The 20,351-nt window shown below is 35.2% G+C and overlaps 1 protein-coding gene across 1 annotated transcript in view; it reads right to left on the bottom strand.

Moving 5' to 3' along the window:
• The window catches only part of Rbcn-3A (rabconnectin-3 alpha), a 668,488-nt gene that overhangs the window by 530,705 nt on the left and 117,432 nt on the right, over nucleotides 1-20,351 (bottom strand). The gene's annotated exons all lie outside the window — the stretch shown is intronic.

Raw genomic sequence — 20,351 nt, 5'->3', positions numbered from 1 at the left:
TGGTGTTGCACTACTTTTTCCATCATTATATTTTCGCCCAAATGATAGTGCCAATCCAAAGTTATTGTTAATTCATAATATTGTGAGGGATACCGGATCCAAAATCGATGACAATGTCCTTCATATTTTGCAATCAATTTCGAGAATGTTGCACCTTTTTCCCCAATCGAAATCGCCATAAGTGAGCCTGAAATATCGGGCTGCCATTATACCTAACCTAACCTAGGTGGTGTTTCTTTTCGGATTCTTTGTACTATAGGAACAAAGACTTCTGTGCGAGAAAGTCGACTACTACGTTTGATGTGATCTTGAGCTTTAGTTTCGCTGTTTGTGCAATTTATTTTTCAGTCTTTCATGATTTATATGCTGTAGCATGATGTGGTAAATGGCGTTAAGTTTTTCTGACTTTGCGTTAAAATTGTTCGAAAACAGCATTTCCATCCAAATTCCCGTAGTGAATTATTTCCCTTTTAACATTCCAAACTCGATGAATATCATACGGAGTAACTTCATTTTTTGTGTGAAGAATACATACACTTCTTACATTGCGAATGACGAATGTACTCCACATAATCCCCCGAAATGTCAATATATTTAGTGTTATTAGTTACGGCAGATGAATTGTTTCGTCTATTACACTGGAAATTGTGTGTTCTGAGAATAAGCAATCTTCTTCAATAGAAACTGTCGTACATAACTTGTGAATTTAAAAAATTAAATAATATATTATATTATTTAGAAAATAATATATGTTGTTCTGCCACCGTTTATTTTTTGCACTAAAAGATTTACAATAGTTACTGATCACTATGCGATTTCGGATAGAACTCGAAAATAACTTCATACGATTGTAATAAATATTAGACAATTATTTACCTATAAATCTCCTTGTTCTTTCTTTTTTGTTTTTTTTTTTTATTTTTTTTTTTATTTAAAATTTCATCTCTCATTTTGGCACTTAAAAATATTTACAAGATTTTTTTTATATTATATTACCTTATTATGAGATATTACTAAAAGTATTGCAACATATAAATGAAAATTTTCTTTCGAATAAATATCAATTGTAATAATTTCATATCAGTTTAAGGAAAAAAGATAGGGGAAAACCTTCAAATAATAAAATATAATATATTTCTAAACATTGAATATGGGTTTAATTAGTTTATCTCTTCGTGCAGATTTCTGATTAAACTATACGATGATGTTCTATTTCTGTTTTCAAAGTTTTGTGTAATATTTGTGATAACATTATGAATCATGGCCTCCTTATAGTGTTCGTGAAGTCTATGTGTCGGATAACGTCTATTAAAATTATGAATGATTTTAAGATTTTTATTTTGAATGATTTGAAGTTTTTTCAAATATGTTTTTGCACATTTAGTTTCCCAGACTTGGCAACCATATGTCATTATTGGACGAATGCACATTTTGAACAGTAGTATTTTATTTTTCGTATTTAGCAGTGATCTCTTGTTTAGCAGTGGAAACAGCGCACGACCAAATTTCAGTGCTTTTTCGGATGATTCATCTACATGTTCCTTGCAAGTTAGATTTTTATCTAAAGTTATTCCCAAGTATTTTATTGATTTTTGTAAAGGGATAGTAGCACCACAAAACTTAAGTGATCGCCAAAAAGGATTCCCACCAAATCCTTTTTGGCGATTTATTAAAATGATTGCTTGCGTTTTGTCAGCGTTTATTTTGATTTTCCAATTATTAAAATATTTTTGAATATGTGATAAGGAACTTTCCATTCTCTTGATAATTGCGTTTGAGACTTTACCATGCGTGATTAAAGCCGTATCATCGGCGTATAATGCTATGTTTTGATTTTGTAGCAATTTGAAGTCCGATTATTATTCAACCGTCGAACTGAAAGGACGTGTTTTCTAATAGCGGAGGATTTCATTGTAATAAGTACTTATTACGAATTTCACGTGTGGTGGAAATAATAAACCACCATGCAGCGAAATTCAAAGTCATCCACTGGGTTGCTAACTTCAGGGCCCAGTGGACGGGTAACGACTGAAGTTATAAATTTGGGCAGCGACCAAGAGTCAGGCCCAATTAGTCGACCTGTAGACGGGTCGACTGGCGGTGACACTTTGGCAAGTCGAACCTTTTCTAAGGTGACGACATCAAAAGGAGGCAATCCCTCTCGAAAGAGATTCAAGGAACGAAGAAATGCTTTGTTTATCCTAAAGAAATTAGGATCAGTCGACCCAAGCACGTTGTCGGCTAAGCAAAGCGATTCCTTAAAATGGGCTCAAGGAATTCTTGAAGCTGGAAAAAGGGAACGATCACCGGATGAGCTACCATCCTCTAAACGGGATCAAAGATCGTTTGCCTCAGTTGCAAAAGACAGCCTTGTGATGGCTATTATTAATAAAGGAGCATTGGACGGTATGATTCCAAGGCAAAAATGGGGGGAAATTGAGAACGCGATGTCTGGTGTCTACTCAGAGGTGCGAAAAAAGTTTCCCGGACCAAGTCCTCGACGGCAAGATGCTGGATGGTATCAAGGACGATATAAGTTAATAGCTTTTGCAGACCAGAGGTCTATGGATTGCTTTAAAGCTGCATTGATGCTAATTGGTGAAGTTTGGGAAGGAGCCGCTTTGGAGTTAGTCGATAAAAAAGACATACCGGCTAAACCTAGAGCACATGCATGGATACCGGCAAACCCTCCTGATCCTGAGTCAATAATAGAGAGACTAAAAGAATGTAACCCAGATCTTCCAACCGCCGATTGGAAGGTTGGTCGTTTGGATGAGGTGGATGGACCAAGACGACATGCGGAGTTTATATTAAACATAGAGTCGCTGCCACATCTAGCCCAGACCCAAGGACGCGTAAGTTATGGCTTTCATGATATCCATATGAAGGTATACAAAAGCGATCAGTCAAAGGATACCGAAACGGACAAGCCTCCGGTAGAGTCAGCAGTGAAAAAATCTCTTACCGAAGCCGAAGGAGACATAAAACCTGCAGACTATGGCGAAAATCATATGCGGGAAGTTTCTACAGGCTCAAACCTCACCAAAGCTGAACCGCGGTATGTTGCGAGAGTCACCGAGATCTGTGTAGAGGAAGCCCTTGATGACTCAATTGAAGCGGCTGATGTGACGGTGGTTGAAAATTTGGATGGTTCTACGGTTCCTCCAGATAAATCTTCACCATTGTAAGGCCGCTTGTGCTGCCTTAAAAGTTCTCCTGATGAAAGGAGACATAGATATAGTTCTTATTCAAGAACCATACATATATAAGAACAAGATCTGTGAATTAAGCACTCCGGGTTTCAAACTTTTGCATAATACCGGTAACGATATAAATCGAGCATGTATAATTGCTAAAAACGAGGAACAGACAAGAGGTTTTGGACGTAACGTTGACCTCTCCGGAACTGAATGATAAGATATCTGAGTGGCAAGTTTTGAGGGAACATAGCTTCTCAGATCATCGCTACATCAGTTTCAGATTGGCTGTTCGTACTTCAAAGACCATATTTCCGCCAAATGTTAGGAAAGCTGATTGGAATAGGTATAGGGAATCGTTCAATTTGATGATACCGGAAGTGCCGGAGACAAATATGAGCACTGTGCAAGATATCGAACACGCAGTGGAGCGGATTACTAAGGCCTTCAACATTTCACTGAAATCTGCATGCCCTAGAGGAAAGCCAAGGGGCAAAAATCGGCCGCCATGGTGGACTACGGAGTTAAGTAATATGAGGAAATCCTGCAGGAAGCTCTTTAACAAAGCAAAGTCCACAAGAGCTCCGGAGGATTGGGACACTTACAAGATGAATCTGAGAGAATATAAACGAGAACTGAGAAGGTCTCAACAAAACTCTTGGGATGATTACTGTAGCAGTATTGAGAATACGTCAGAGGCTTCCCGACTACGGAAGGTACTAGCATCCACTAACACCGCTCCAGGTTTCATTAAAACATCGGAGGGAAATTGGACAACGTCCAGTGAGGAGACGTTGGAGGTACTTTTGGACACACACTTCCCTGGAAATCAGACGGTTGAACCATGTTCCGGCGGTGTAACAGAGGCTCAGCGATCATTTCCTATCGAGGAAATTGTGTCGGAATCTAGAATAAAATGGGCTTTAAATAGCTTTGCACCATTCAAATCCCCCGGACCTGATGGAATTACTCCGGCGGAGTTACAGGCAGTGGCTGAAAGAATTATCCCCTGGTTGACGGTGATATATAAACAATGTGTAAACTTAGCATATATTCCAGAAAAGTGGAGGGAAACAAAAGTCGTCTTCATACCTAAAGCAGGAAAAGCCTCTCACTCGAGTGCGAAGGATTTCCGACCAATCAGCTTATCCTCATTCCTACTTAAGACCCTGGAGAGGATGATAGACATGTATCTTAGAACTAGCGTGGATTCAGGTTTGCTCTCGAAACGACAGCATGCATACTCGAAGGGCAGGTCTACTGAGACCGCATTGCATGAACTGCTCAGCTTTATTGAAAGCTCACTATCTGTCAAAGAATACACAATCGTGGCGTTTCTAGACATCGAAGGGGCGATCAATAATGTCCATCCGAGCTCGATATTAAATGGACTGAAAACTCTGAATGTTGATCCAGGTATACTTAGGCTGTTAGACGAACTTCTAATGAAGAGACGTATTTCAGCCACACTAGGGCAAGCAAACATACAAAGGTATGTGAACAGAGGCACTCCCCAAGGAGGAGTTCTATCACCTCTTCTTTGGAATGTTGTTATAAACAACCTTTTGGTTTCTCTAGAAAAAGAAAGGATAAAAGTAGTGGCATACGCAGATGATGTGGCGCTAGCAGTCAGGGGAAAATTCCCATCCACAATCAGAGATATTATACAGAGAGCTCTCCGGATGACTGAGAAATGGGCGAAAGATAATGGTCTTGGTGTAAATCCAGCAAAGACAGAAATAGTCATGTACTGCAAAGATCGCAAAACTCCCACGGTTAGGCCCATTTCCTTAGGGGGTACTGAAATTCCCTTTGGTGAGTGTGCAAAATACCTTGGCGTTATTTTGGACAGGAAGCTGAATTTTAGGCTTAATATTGAAGAGAGGGCGAGAAAAGCCACGGTAGCTTTGTACTCGTGCAAAAAGGCAATAGGGAAAAAGTGGGGACTAAGACCAAAAATTGTGCATTGGCTATACACGGCAGTGGTTAGACCTATAATGCTATATGGTGTTGTAGTCTGGTGGCCGGCACTTCAGAAACCGACTTGTTTAGATAAAGTTCAGCGTATGGCGAGCTTATGTATCTCAGGCGCATTTAGTAAGACAGGAACAGATTCCCTTAATGTCATGCTACATCTATTGCCTTTAGACATTTTGGCCAAACAGTCAGCTGCAACAACGGCTGTGCGGTTGCGCGAGCTATCGCTATGGTCGGAAAAAATGTACGGTCATAGTTCGGTCCTCAAAGTAATGCCAGATGTGCCTAACGTAGTGGATTACACCCTGGCAAAACCACTTTTCGACAAAAAGTTTGAAACTCTAATTCCCAACAGTGAGGCGTGGTGTACACAGACCCCGGGGAATAAAAGATATATAGATTTCTATACTGATGGCTCCAAATTGAATAGACAAGTGGGGTTCGGAGTATATTCTAAAGATCTGGAAATTCGAATAGCGAAAAGATTACCTAATCACTGTAGTGTTTTTCAGGCTGAAATATTGGCAATAAGAGAGGTGGTGAATTGGCTGAGAAGTAATGTTCCAACAAATATTGGCATTAATATATACTCAGACAGTCAACCTGCAATAAAATCCTTGGACTCTGTGTTCCTTAACTCAAAAACGGCCATAGACTGCCGCAAATCTCTCAACGAGATGGCTGAGCAGTACAATATTCACCTAATATGGGTGCCTGGTCATAAGAACATACCGGGGAACTGTGAAGCAGATGTGTTAGCAAGGCTAGGAACTACCTTACATATTCCAGGGGAACTAGAATCTGTTGGTATGCCTCTGGCCACCTGCAAGCTCTTACTGCGTGAGAAGGCTGTTATGATGACCAATATTCGATGGGAAAATTGCAAGGGTTGTAACGACACCAAGCAAATATGGCCCCATTTAAACTTAAACCGCACACTAGATATGCTAGTGTTCTCAAGGCGTCAGATAGCACTCCTAATATCTGCTATAACGGGTCGCTGCCTGATAGGCGAATTTGCAAAAACTATAGGTGCGAAGTATAATGACTATTGTATAAGCTGTCATGACGTGGAGGAAAAGGAATCAATTAAACACTTCTTGTGTGAGTGTCCTGCTTTTTGTGTAAGGCGTAAGCGAATTTTAGGAGCATATAGCTTTAGATTACTGGCTGACCTGGAAAACGTTAACTTAAGCAGTTTGTTAATGTTTTTGGAGCAATCTGGTTGGTTCCACAAAAGTAAATAATAGAGAAGGTTCAGTGGTTAAGACTAGAAGTGCCCATATGTAATAGGTACTTTTAGTTAAATGTGGTATCACAATGGACTGAATAGTCTAAGTGAGCCTGAAATTTTATCGGGCTGCCACTTTAACCTAACCTAACCTAACCTAAGTCCGATGTGTACAAAGAATACAAAGTTGGAGACAATATAGATCTTTGTGGTACACCTGCTGGAATAGTTTTTGGGAGCGAATGTTCATCATCTACGAACACCAGAAAACTTCGATCTGTTAGAGAACTCTTAATGATTTTTTGTAAATATATTGGGAAACCAAAGTTGTTAAGTTTGAATATAAGTCCCCTGTGCCAAATCGAATCAAAAGCTTTTTCTATATCGATGAAAACTATCCCAGTACTTCTTCGGTGGCTTTGGTTTTTATTTATTAAATTGACTAATCTTTTTATTTGGTGTATGGTTGAATGTTGCTTACGGAAGCCAAATTGTTCTTCTTTCAAGATCGACTTGCTCTCAATGATTTCATTAATTCTATGCAAAATATTTTTTTCAAAAACTTTGTCAAGACTGTTCAACATAGTGATCGGTCTGTAATTTTTAGCAGATCTGGAGTCTTTTCCGTGCTTGGGGATCGGCACCGCTTTAGCTTTTTCAATTTTTTTGGAAAATATCCATTTTTCAAACACCAATTAAAAACCTTTACTAATATATCAAGTAAAGAATCTGGCATTTTATTTAAGAGCACTGGCTTTATACCATCCAGTCCTGGAGATTTGTTATTTTTCAACTGTTTGATGTAATATTTAACTTCTTCGAGAGAAGTTGGTTCGTATTCAGTTATATGTTGTCTGTTTAACCATTCCATATGATGATTTACACCCTTTTCTTTTTTTTGAAATGATATTTAGTGTGATTTTGTGCGCATCCTCAAATACTTGTGCTATTATATCCGATTTTTTTTTGAGTTGCAAAATATTTCAACGCCATCTGTTGTTAGAGTTCCGATTTGTGATTTCCCCCCTCTCATTGCTCTCATAACCAAAACTTTTTGCTACCAGGTGGCAACGAATGTAAGAAGTTGTTCCAGCTGTTATTTCTGTCTCCTGTTACATGATATTCTATCATATGATTTAGTTGTTTGAGAATAGCTGTGAGAGTGACATGCTCACTCAAACTTGAACTTCTTTGAAGCTTGCGGCGAATTCGGTTGCGTTGTCCAATAAGGTATAATGACAGATGAGAGAGTTTTTTATTCCACATATGTTTTTTGGCAATAGGTACTTTACTATTAGCCATTTGCATAATATTTGTTATTTTTGACAGAATATCTTCGACATTTAACGGTGTTATAATAGCATTTTTTAGGCTTTTGGCTTCAGTGGTAACATCATGTTGTATTGTTCTCCAATTAGCTTTATGGTAAAGGCGAATTTGGGTAGGTTTTGTAATCAGTGAGCCGAAAATTTTACACGTTAATGGTGTGTGATCTGATTTTAGAAGATGAGGATGTGTTTCCAGCTGGGAGAATTGTAGGCTGGAGTTCGTAAGAAGCAGATCTACAACCGGTAGTTGTGGTGTTTGGCGCTGTGTATATCTGGTAAAATCAGGTGGAGCATGTATAAAAAAGTTTGATTTTAATTGTTGTTGGTATAATTTCTTGCTGGCAGTGTTATTGGAATGACAGTTCCAACTCGTATGTTGTGCATTTAGATCTCCAAAAACAAAAAAAGTCTTCTCCATGTCGTGTCAACATTTTTATGTCTTTAATAAAAGTTCCTGTATATCTTGGGCAATAGGCTGATGTTAGCCTGACTGGTCTTTTATTTATATGTATTAAAATTGAAACATTTTCAATCGTCGCTGTTCGAAAGAACTCCACCTCCATGGGTCTGTCTATCTTCTCTGTGAATCGTATAATTTCGAAGTTTAAATTTATGATTTGTACATAGAAATGTTTCGTTAATTAGTGCTACGTCTACTTTTTTCTCATTTACTAAATGTTATATTTCCAAAATAGAAGATACATTTGTTATGTCTTGAGCGTTTACGTGCATAACATGAAGTTCATTCATATTTGTATGATTATATAACATAACGAAGCATGTTATTTACCTAGTACGCGCATTTTGTCATATTTATTTTGACATTTTGCAATGCATCAATGGCTTCAAAATAAATTTCTAAAATTTTTTCATTTGAGGTATCATTACTATCATTCGAGAGATTGGCAGAATTGGCTTTTGCTGCATAAGTTGGTGCTGTTGTGTGGATCGGTCTGCTATGGCCACTTGGTAGCCCATTGCTACAACTTGGTTGATTGCCAGTTTCAGTATAATAGCCTTCCGGTACATACGATCTTATTACTTTGGTTGTTTTGTTCTTTGCAGTAACTTTGGAACGTATTTCTAAATATTCATTGCGTAATGGGCAACTTCTGTCATCGGCTCTATGATTAGCATTGTTTAGTCCTTTGCTTATGCAATTGTGGCATTTGTAAATAACCGGCCCATTTGATGATGTTTTGTTTAATTAGCATGTGGAGTGATCATGAGATCCACCGCACAATAAACAAATTGGTTTTCTGTGACAATTTAAAGATCCATGCCCATACACCGAAAGAATTCTCTTCGTTAATTTTACGAAGAATTCTTCATTAACTATTCTTCCTGAATTCTTCATTAAAATAACGAAATTTTCATTCATTTTCGTAAATTTTACGAAGAACATTTTACGAATATACAGAAGTTTCGTATATTCGTAAAAACGAAACATTCTACATTAACTTTTCTTCGTAAAAAGTTCGTACTTTTAACGAAACTTTCTTCACATTTCATGAATTTTGTGAAGAAGTTTTTACGAATATTTTACGAAACATTCTGCGTTAAAATTTCTTCATAAAAAGTACGAAACATTTTCTTTGAAATAACGAAGAAGTTTCATTGAAGTTGTAAAATTTCCGTTCGCGGCATTAAATTGTCTTTTATAATGTGCTTGAGTGTATTCCTTTATTCTATTTTTTTATGCAAGTCTATGCTACTTCTCATTTGGGTGATAGCGCGCTATGAATAAAAGTGAAGCAATAAAACTAAAAATTATTCAAAAACTTAAGATGTAAAGTAGTGATGTCATTTTTCACACTTGCAACTACAACCAAATGCACTTTCGACTATAAATTTTTTTCCTAAAAGTTCGAACATTTTGCAGAAAAAAGTACGAAAGTTTTTCATAAAAAGTACGAACATATTTCATAAAAACTACGAAAATTTTTCATAATAAGTACGAATATTTTTCATAAAAAGAACGAAATTGTTTCATAAAAAGTACGAAGATTTTTCATAAAAAGTACGAAGATTCTTCATAAAAAGTACGAATTTTGTTCTTACAAACTACGAAAATTTTGGAAGAACTTTTCTTCGTAAAAAGTACGAAATATTTCGTACTTTTAATGAAAAGTTTCTTTGGTTGTAAAACAATGACAAATTTCGTACTTTTAACGAAATTTTTCGTTCTTTTTACGAAGAAAATTCTTTCGGTGTACATAGCACACTTTGAACATTGAGTTGGTCTACTTTTTCGCCTTAAAGGGTTTCTCCAACGTATAATGACATCATAAAATGTTCTTATCTTTCTGATTTCTTTTTTGCTAACTTGGCTTTTATCGAATTCAATCATATATAAAGAGCGTCATCCGTACTGCTACGATGAGTGGCGATTTCTTTCACACTAATTGGTTCAATGTTAAATTTATTTTTAAATTCTGCCATTATTGTTTCCAAACTCAATCTAGGCAAACCATATAAGACCAGTTTAAAACTTTAACCATCACTCAAAGGATGCGTAAAAAAGTGTATCTTGCCTTCTTTAAGATTCTGAATGGTTTCTTCGAAGTCCGATGCAGTATTTGGAAGTAATTTTGTTCCAATTGACATCCTTTTGTACTTACATTTTTGTCCAATAAGAGCCATAATCAGGGTCAGGCTGTGGTTTTTGTCCACTACAATTGATGGAATCTTACTTCTTGATTTTGCAATCTCCACATTCTCGATACTTTCCTCATCCTCGTTTTCAGAGAATTCTTGGAATCTATTGAAACTGATAGTGGCACCAGGTCTAGGATGTTTGAATTTCGGGTTGTTACCCCAAGTTTTCCTCCTCTTCTGGGACATTATAATAAAATTACAATTTCTCAGAATATATTTTATTCACAATGTAGAATTTTTTTTTATTTCAGCTGTTACGTCTTTATGATCCAAATGTCAGCAACCTTTTTTTGGTTTGTTGCAATGTAAAACACGAAAAATGTGTAAGGGAAATGGAAAAAACATACAATGTAGACATATATTATATATGGCGTCATAAAATTACCCCAACCTGTTATTTGTATACACCTGCAATAAAAAACCCTACAAACATAAAATTTTAACAAACCTTATTGAATTGAGTATATTTCAACAATTCATGCACAGAGTAGTAAGAACTTTTAATTATATTCCACAACTAAGAAATGCGGTAATAATAAATTCGATTTGGGTCATCAAATGACCCCAACATAATAGCAGGGTTCCCTAGAAAGATTAACCTACTGAACGTCACGGATAAGCTAAACATGTGTCTGTGGGACGTATCATAGTTTGTCACCATGTTGACAAAATTTGTGGATTTTTGATTTAAATTTTTGTACTTACACCGATTATATATACAAATCCTTGGCATTTAAATACGTTTTTAGCTAAACTTTTACTTATTGTGTAACAAAAAACTCACATTTTCGGTACTCATTTTCATGAGGGAGAGTTAAAAACTAAAAAACGCATACGTCTCTTAAACGTAGATAAGCTGTCTAGGGTTAAAGTTCCAACCGTGTATGTTATTAGCTTTTTTAATTAGTTTTTTTTTTGCGATTAAGTATTATTCGAGAGGTAAGTCAAATTAAAAGATAAAGGGGCCAGCTAATTTCAAGATTCATATTTTATTTTGATTGAAAATTTTATTGTATCAATTATTTTGTAATAGATTACTTTTCAATTTCAATCAACTTTTGTTTAAGAAGTCCGAGGCAGATTAGGCATCAAGAGTATATATCTCTGTATTAGAATGTACACGTGACACGAAATTGTCATGAAAATGTTCGTGACTTACGCGTGAGTCACGCTCATGCCAACGTCGTGAGTATGCCTGAGCTTGATTAACAAATCAAATGTCGTGCGTGAGTCACGAAAATAATTTTTTCGATAATAATCCCGCCCACGGACATAAAACGCTTACGAGTTGAATTCATTTACAATTTCAGTGACACCTGGGATATTAAGAGTTTAATAACGCTCTCGATTTTAATCATGCTCATGTTTTCAGGCACGTCCCTAAGGTAAATTACTAATAAAATTATTCGTGAGTCACGGAATTTTTCGTGATTCACGTGCGTGAGTACAAATTTTCTTTTCGTTAGTGTGAGAGAGCGTGAATTCTTCCTAACAATATCGTGCGTGAATGTGCGTGTGTAAGATTTTTCCGTCGTGAGTGTGCGTGAGTAAAATATTACCCACATGCACATCTCTACTCTGTATACTATACGAAAAGTTTGAATGTGGGACTCATTGATATACCTTTAATGTAGCACTATGGTGTAAGATTTCCCAACGATCTCATTGACATTTTATTCCAAAAGATATGCTAAGAATAGATTTGACAAATTGCATTCGATACGAGTGCATTAATATCGAAATGTTACTTTCGGCATACGCGACTGTGTCGAAGATTGATATTCTAATGGGGCGAATCGAGCATATTCATAAAGATATTGTAGGACCTTTAACACCCTCAAGGGAATTTATAAGGGATAGATATACCACATGTCTATACACGGATGAAAAAGACTGTTTTTCATATGTTTGGCTGTAAACATTATATGTTTGGAACACAAATTTTTAAACACAATATTTTTGAGTGCAAGCATATAATGTTCATAAACTAGCATAACATGTTTGGAACATATATGTTAATATGTTAGAACATATTATGTTTGGGACATAAAATGTTTTTAAATATAATATGCTTGGATGCAAACATATATTAATTTAGAAATAGCCTATAAACATATATGTGTTTAGTAGCTTGGAGCGCTATTTTACAGGGAGCGATATTGAATTAAGTTGGTGGTTGTTGCTTGTTATTACAAAATTAACATTTTATTTTGCCTTGGGCAATTGATCAGCTACTTCTTTGATCCTTACAAACTGTGTGGTCCACTGTTCGAATCCCCGTCCGGCAAAAGGTAAAATTAAAATAAAAAAATCATACAATTGAATAATTTCTTCTACAATGTTTGTATTACAGAAAAAGGTGCTAAGAACTAACAAATCTCGTGGAAGTGAGAAAGATGTGGGGGAATATACAATTGGGCAGAAACAAAATTTTGAGCATTCAGGTCGAAAACCTATGTTGTTAGCACCTAAATTACCTGTTTATTTTCATAATTCATTATGATTGTAAATATATAAATAAATAAATAAAATTTTGAGCACAATATTGTTTGGGAGAATTTTTTTAAGCATATATTTTTGGGTGCAAAATGCTTCCAAACATATTATATGTTCACATAATAACATATTGTTTTTTGGAAGACAACATTATTGAATTTAGATGCAAAAATACAAAATGTTTGGAAATTGACTACCCAAACATATATTGTTTAGACCAATATGCTTTCAAACATATTATATATTGGAAGAGATCAAACATATAAATGTTTGGGCAATACCCAAAAATGTATATGCTTGAAGCAAAATATGTTTGGGAGTATATGTTACAGAAGCGATTTTTTGTGAGCGTGTATGCCACTATTGCCAATACATTTTTCACTAACTGTATCAGCCGTTTTGGTGTACCTTTAATAATTTCTTTTGGCAGGGTGAAAATTTACGTCTGATATGTTTTCAGAGTTAAAAAGATTATTAGGGATTTACCGGACTTCAACAACAGTGTACCACCCCAGGCAAATTAGATGGTGGAAACATTTCACCATCAGCTTAAGGCGAAAATCTTGGCAGGTAGTAAGGACGACAATTTGGTATATTTTCTCCCGGCAGCACTATTAGGTTTAAGCCCAGTATTCAAAGACAATTTGGATTCACCGACAGTATAGATAGTTTACGGACAAGATGTACGGCTTCCAGTAGTAGTTTCTAATTTTTAAGAAGCCACCGTGGTGCAATGGTTAGCATGACCGCCTTGCATGCGAAGGATCTTTTCATGCAGCCACGCATTTATACGAGTTGAACAGACTAATTTAATTGTTTTTGGTATTTTTGTTTAGATAAAACAAACTACGAAATGAAAAAATTTAAGTAAAAATTTTCAATTAAGGTGAGTACAAAGTTCGAGTTTAGTCGCTAAAGTGAAAACTTTTTTATTGTTTATTTTGAATCATTGAATATTATTACATCTACAAATAAACAAAATAGATTTTCCATATCTGTTTATCATTAGTATATACAGAGTCCCTACAACGAGCTCTCAGTAATCTATCATATCATTGTTATACATCTTTTCAGAATATAATATTCAAAGAATATATATGCAAATTACATAGAAAATCCTTGATAATGAAAACTTTTTGAAAAACATTATCTCTGATATTGTTTAATAAAAGAAGATTTGTCACAAAATTAAAAACGTACACGAAAGTTTAAAAATTAATCCACTAATATTTGTTTGAATTGATTGCTCCTGTTTCACTTTAGACACAGGCTACGTCGAATATTAACCATAACTTTTGATAGAAACGTCCAATAAATTCGAACTTTTGACAGGATGTAATTCACATCAATCCGAATAAAAAATAGCAAACTCAATCAAAACATGCTAAGTCAACTTAGCGTACTCTGGAATGAGGGCATCGATATATATTCTTCATTTACATAGTAAGGTGCCATTATTAAGTTATTTTTATTACAATTCATACTTTTTACAATATAGTTTCTTATTAATTTTATTATAAAATTATCAATTCGTATAATCTCGGAGGAGTCATACAGCAGTTTGTTTCGAATATATTTTTTGTGAAATGACTTGTCGAGGATCTGTAAAGACTAGTACAAGCTCTTAGACATTTTCGTTCAAACTTACTAAGTCTCTCCATGTAAGATGGAGATATATTAAACCATGTGGAGCAGCTGTATGTTAGAATTGGTCGCACTAAAGATTGGTACAATCCAATTTTTAATTTGGGATCAATATGCTTGGAATAGAATAGTGATTTATACATGAAAAATGCATTTCTGGCCTTTAATAATTGTGTGTAAATTGAGAAGTTTCTCCATTTTTTTCTAATATTGTAGTTGCATTTATTAGCTGGGGGCCTAAAAAGAATGATCTCACATGCGATATTGATTCGCATATTCCAGTTCGTTACATATTTCTCGATTGCATCGAATTTCTCTTGAAGATTTGAGTAAATATCCTCTACTCTATCGTCGGCGTGATATATTATAATATCATCGGCGAATCCAATTATTTTATCAGTATGTTCTAGTAAGTCATATATGTAAAGATTAAACAATATTGGAGCATTTACAGTACCTTGTTGTAACCCATTCGTTATATTAAATTCTTTGGAGCTAGTGCAATCTTTATGACATACAATACATCGTTTTCCAGTTTACATATTATGTAGCAAAATTACAATATGTATGGGGAAATTATAAACCAGTAGCTTATATATTAATCCTTGTATCCATATGGTATCAAATGCTTTCTGGAAATCAACAAGGTATGCTCCGATTACATTTTTCTTGTTCATATACCAGTTGATATCTGGGGTCAGCAGATTAATGGCATGAGATGTTGAGTGGTTATGCTTGAATCCGAATTGTTTTTCTGTGACTATATCGTTTCTCTCACAGAATTTGGTAATGGATTTGTTGACACAAATTTCAAAAATTTTACTAATATTTGGCAATAAACTAATGGGGCAGAAGTGTTCTGGGCTACAAGTATCTTTGTTCTTATTTGGTAATGTTATTACTTTAGCTAGTTTCCACATGGTTGGGAAGTAACAACTGTTAATCATGTTATCAAATAGGGTGAAATATTCCAATATAAGGGATCGTGGTAGGTTCTTAAGAACAATATTTGGTATGTTGTCTATTCCAGAAGATAGTTTTCCCCTCAGTTTCAAGAATATATAAATTATTTCATCTTTTGTTATGAAATAATCACCTGCTGCATCTGTGTCGAGTTCATTTGACCTCTTACTGTCGGTAAATATGGTAAGGCTGTTATTATTGCTTTGATATGCATATTTTGTCTCCAAAAACTGAGAATAACCGCCCATTACGTCTTTATGAACAATGTTACTATGATCTAATGTCTTGACAGAGTGAATATATTCTAAGTATGCGCCTACAATGTCTAATATTTGGATTTTGTTGCCTATCACATATTTATTAGAAGTCGTGTCCAGTTGTAGATTGAGTGGATCAACACCCGCCCTATCTAAAAGATGCAAATATGAATAGTCAATTTCAATAGACTTCAATTAAAAGTTGTTGAGTTGTCGGAATTGTTTCTTCGCTTCTTTGAAAATTTGAGATTGGTCCCTTGACTCGACACTTTTTAGCTTTTCCTGAAAATATTTATTTGCAGATATAGTAAAATTGTCCAAAATACGTTTCTTGACAAGTTTTAATTTGTTTTTGAGAAACTGTAATTCATGTGGCGTAATCTCAATTTCTAGTCTATTTCTTAATGCTGGTCAGTATCGAGCTTTTCTCTTTGTGTAATTTCCTAATAATGGGTTTTAGATACTTATGTATACTATTCTTGGATTTGGATCTTGGAACATATTTGGCGATTGCATCCGTTACAATGGCATTTAGTCGTTCTAAGTGAGCATCTATTTCTGTGTTCAAGAGGTTTCTGTTGTTCACAATTTTGGTATCAGTCAGAAGAATCCTGTCTATTGAAAGCCTAAATTTGGCCCAGTTTGTTAATTTGAATTGGGGCAATGATTCATGGGTTCGTCGGACTCGTTAGAAGCTGTTATTAGTATTGCGTCGTGGTCGCCGTCGTAGTCTAGCGTAGCAAGACAATTTACGCTATTCACCATTCTTTCGATATGTATCCTCTGGTCTGCTATACAAACATAAAGAAAGGATCCGCACCTAGGATATGATGGAGAAATCAACGCGTAAAGTTCGCATCGAAATCTAATCTCATTATCACTTAACCAGTCCTTCAATATGACTCCATTTGGGTTATTGTTCGAATTGCCCCAATTCTGATGTTTGGTGTTTAGGTCCCCAGCTAAAATGTAGAAGTTACTACGGTCATCTAACTTTAGTGACTCAAAAAGTAATTGCATTTCGTTTCTAAAGTTTTCATTATTATTACCATACACAAATTATGTAATATACACAAATTATGTATAATTTTTGACTTGATGAAATTTTCAATTTGACAATACATGTCTCTAAATATTTAAAATTATCTATAGTTGAGTTTTGATAAATTGTGTAAATTAATGGCTTTCTTATTAGTAGTGTTGTACCTCCTCCTCTAGAATTATTTTTTCTGTCTTTTCTTACAATATTATAATTATCATTTATTTTGATAATTAATTTTGTTAATTTTGTGTCTTTCATTCAGTTTTGTTTCATTTAACATTGTTATATCAGGATTATTTTGCTTGAGAAACTTAATTAAATCGTAGCGTCTGCTTAAAGTAATCAAGGAATTTACATTTATTTCAATAATATTTAGTCTTTTTAGTATTTGGCTATTTGTATCAGTATGTTGAGTCATTACACGTCAAGGAAAAAAAACAGTGTATCAATTCTAGCTGTTTGTATATTAAGTTGTCTTTGAAAATTTGTAATTTGGTTGGCTAAATTATCAATAGAATGTTTAAGATTTTCAATAAAAGAAATATTTATATCATTGCTAAAGCTATTAACATTTTCATTGATTATGGCTGGATTATTTGAGTTCGATCGAATAATATTAGCAAAACTGATATTAGGATTAATATTTTGTCTATTTGAATTCTTTTTTTGATTAATGAGTTGTTTCCTCTCTCTAAATTTCTTTTGTAAGTCTTTATATTTTTCGCAGCCCCTATAGGAAGCAGGATGACCATATTTTTTACAGAGTATACAAAATAGCTTATTTCTCTCCGTTTCATGAACGTTTTGGATTTTGCATTTTCCTACTTTGTGCTCTTCGTTGCATTTCACGCATCTTCTTTGTAGGTAGCAGTTCGATGCACTGTGGAAATTTTGTATTTGTATTCTCTAAATACGTTTTAACACGAATAATTTTTTCTTCTAATTTTGATAAATTGTGTAAATTAATGGCTTTCTTATTAGTAGTGTTGTACCTCCTCCTCTAGAATTATTTTTTCTGTCTTTTCTTACAATATTATAATTATCATTTATTTTGATAATTAATTTTGTTAATTTTGTGTCTTTCATTCAGTTTTGTTTCATTTAACATTGTTATATCAGGATTATTTTGCTTGAGAAACTTAATTAAATCGTAGCGTCTGCTTAAAGTAATCAAGGAATTTACATTTATTTCAATAATATTTAGTCTTTTTAGTATTTGGCTATTTGTATCAGTATGTTGAGTCATTACACGTCAAGGAAAAAAAACAGTGTATCAATTCTAGCTGTTTGTATATTAAGTTGTCTTTGAAAATTTGTAATTTGGTTGGCTAAATTATCAATAGAATGTTTAAGATTTTCAATAAAAGAAATATTTATATCATTGCTAAAGCTATTAACATTTTCATTGATTATGGCTGGATTATTTGAGTTCGTTTTGGATTTTGCATTTTCCTACTTTGTGCTCTTCGTTGCATTTCACGCATCTTCTTTGTAGGTAGCAGTTCGATGCACTGTGGAAATTTTGTATTTGTATTCTCTAAATACGTTTTAACACGAATAATTTTTTCTATTGAATTCAAAAAGAGAACAATTTTTTTATTCATTGTATTAAATTCTTTTATCTGGAAATCATCTATGCTCAAACCATTTTTAAGAAATGAAATCAATTCCTTTGAATCGATATCGAAGATATGAATGGGTGGTATCTTTCCCTTTTTGTTTTGAGTATTCCCTTTCACGGATTGGGGGTGTTGTTGGGTACTATTTGCTGCAGCAGCAGCAGCAGCCGAGGTGCTCGGAGAATCCATATGATAATTTTGAGATTCATTCATGTTTGTTGTTTCCATTGATGATTGTTTACATTTTCTTGCACGTGTTCTTTAAATTTTGACAAGAGTGTTTCGTCGCAGCGAAATTTTTTCTCATTGTCTACTATTGAGTAGTAATTACTCCTCAATTGTTTATTGGGGTTTGTCTCCATGTTGTTGTTAGTTGTTCTTTTTCTTTTTATTGTTTTTTCACTAGAATTATTTAATGAATATGAGTTTGAAGCATAAAGCTCACTCATGTTATGTGAAAGGTGTTTTTCTCAGAATAGGTTAGGTTAGGTTATGTGGCACCCCGATGTATCAGGCTCACTTAGACTACTCAGTCCATTGTGATACCACATTGGTGAACTTCTCTCTTATCACTGAGTGCTGCCCGATTCCATGTTAAGCTCAATGACAAGGGACCTCCATTTTATAGCCGAGTCCGAACGGCGTTCCACATTCCAGTGAAACCACTTAGAGAAATTTTGAAACCCTCAGAAATGTCACCAGCATTACTGAGGTGGGATAATCCACCGCTGAAAAACTTTTAGGTGTTCGCTCGTAGCAGGAATCGAACCCACGACCTTGTGTATGCAAGGCGTGCATGCTAACCATTGCACCACGGTGGCTCCCTTTTCTCAGAATAAGATGACTTTTTACCACTTGTTGCGAAAAGTAATTAAATTTATTAACAATTGAAAAACGAGTTGAACGCTCGAAGTTTAGGCTCGCTACCGAAATGTAAAAGACGTCCGTCTCTCATGCCGGTTTCGATAAGACTTCGCTAAAGTGAACAAGTATATACGGCCGTAAGTTCGGCCAGGCCGAATCTTATGTACCCTCCACCATGGATTGCGTAGAAACTTCTACGAAAGACTGTCATCCACAATCGAAATACTTGGGTTGTGGACCACTTTTGGCATGGTTGTTAAATATCATATACGATCACCACGTATCAAATTTCAAGCAGATCGGATGAATTTTGCTTCTCCAAAAGGCACCGGAGGTCAAAGCTGGGGATCGGTTTATATGGGAGCTATATATAATTATGGGCTGATAGGAACCAATTCCTGCATGGTTGTTGGATACCATATACTAACATCACGTACCAAATTTCAACCGAATGGGAAGAATTTTGCTTTTCCAAGGGGCTCTGGAGGTCAAATCTGGGCATCGGTTTATATGGGGCCTATATATAATTACGGACCGATTTCGACCAATTCTTGCATGGGAGTTTGAGGCCATATATTAACACCACGTGCCAAATTTCAACTGAATCAGATGAATTTTGGTCTTCCAAGAGGGTCCGGAGGTCAAATCTGGTGATCGGTTTATATGGGGGCTATATATAATTATGGACCGATGTGGACCAATTTTTGCATGGTTGTTAGAGACCATATACTAATACCATGTACCAAATTTCAGCCGGATCGGATGATTAAATATCATATACTACCACCACGTACAGAATTTCAACCAGATCGGATGAATTTTGCTTCTCCAAAAGGCACCGGAGGTCAAATCTGAGGATCGGCTTATATGGGGGCTATATATAATTATGGACCGATATGGACCAATTTTTGCATGGTTGTTAGAGACCATATACTAACACCGTGTACCAAATTTCAACCGGATCGGATAAAATTTGCTTTCTTAGAGGCCTCGCAAGCCAAATTTGGGGGTCCGTTTATATGGGGGCTATACGTAAAAGTGGACCGATATGGCCCATTTGCAATACCATCCAACC

This window comes from Haematobia irritans, chromosome 3, assembly GCF_050003625.1.
Source record: "Haematobia irritans isolate KBUSLIRL chromosome 3, ASM5000362v1, whole genome shotgun sequence".
NCBI lineage: Eukaryota > Metazoa > Arthropoda > Insecta > Diptera > Muscidae > Haematobia > Haematobia irritans.
The sequence above is the reverse complement of the archived record's forward strand: the minus strand, read 5'-3'. Positions and strand labels throughout refer to the sequence as shown.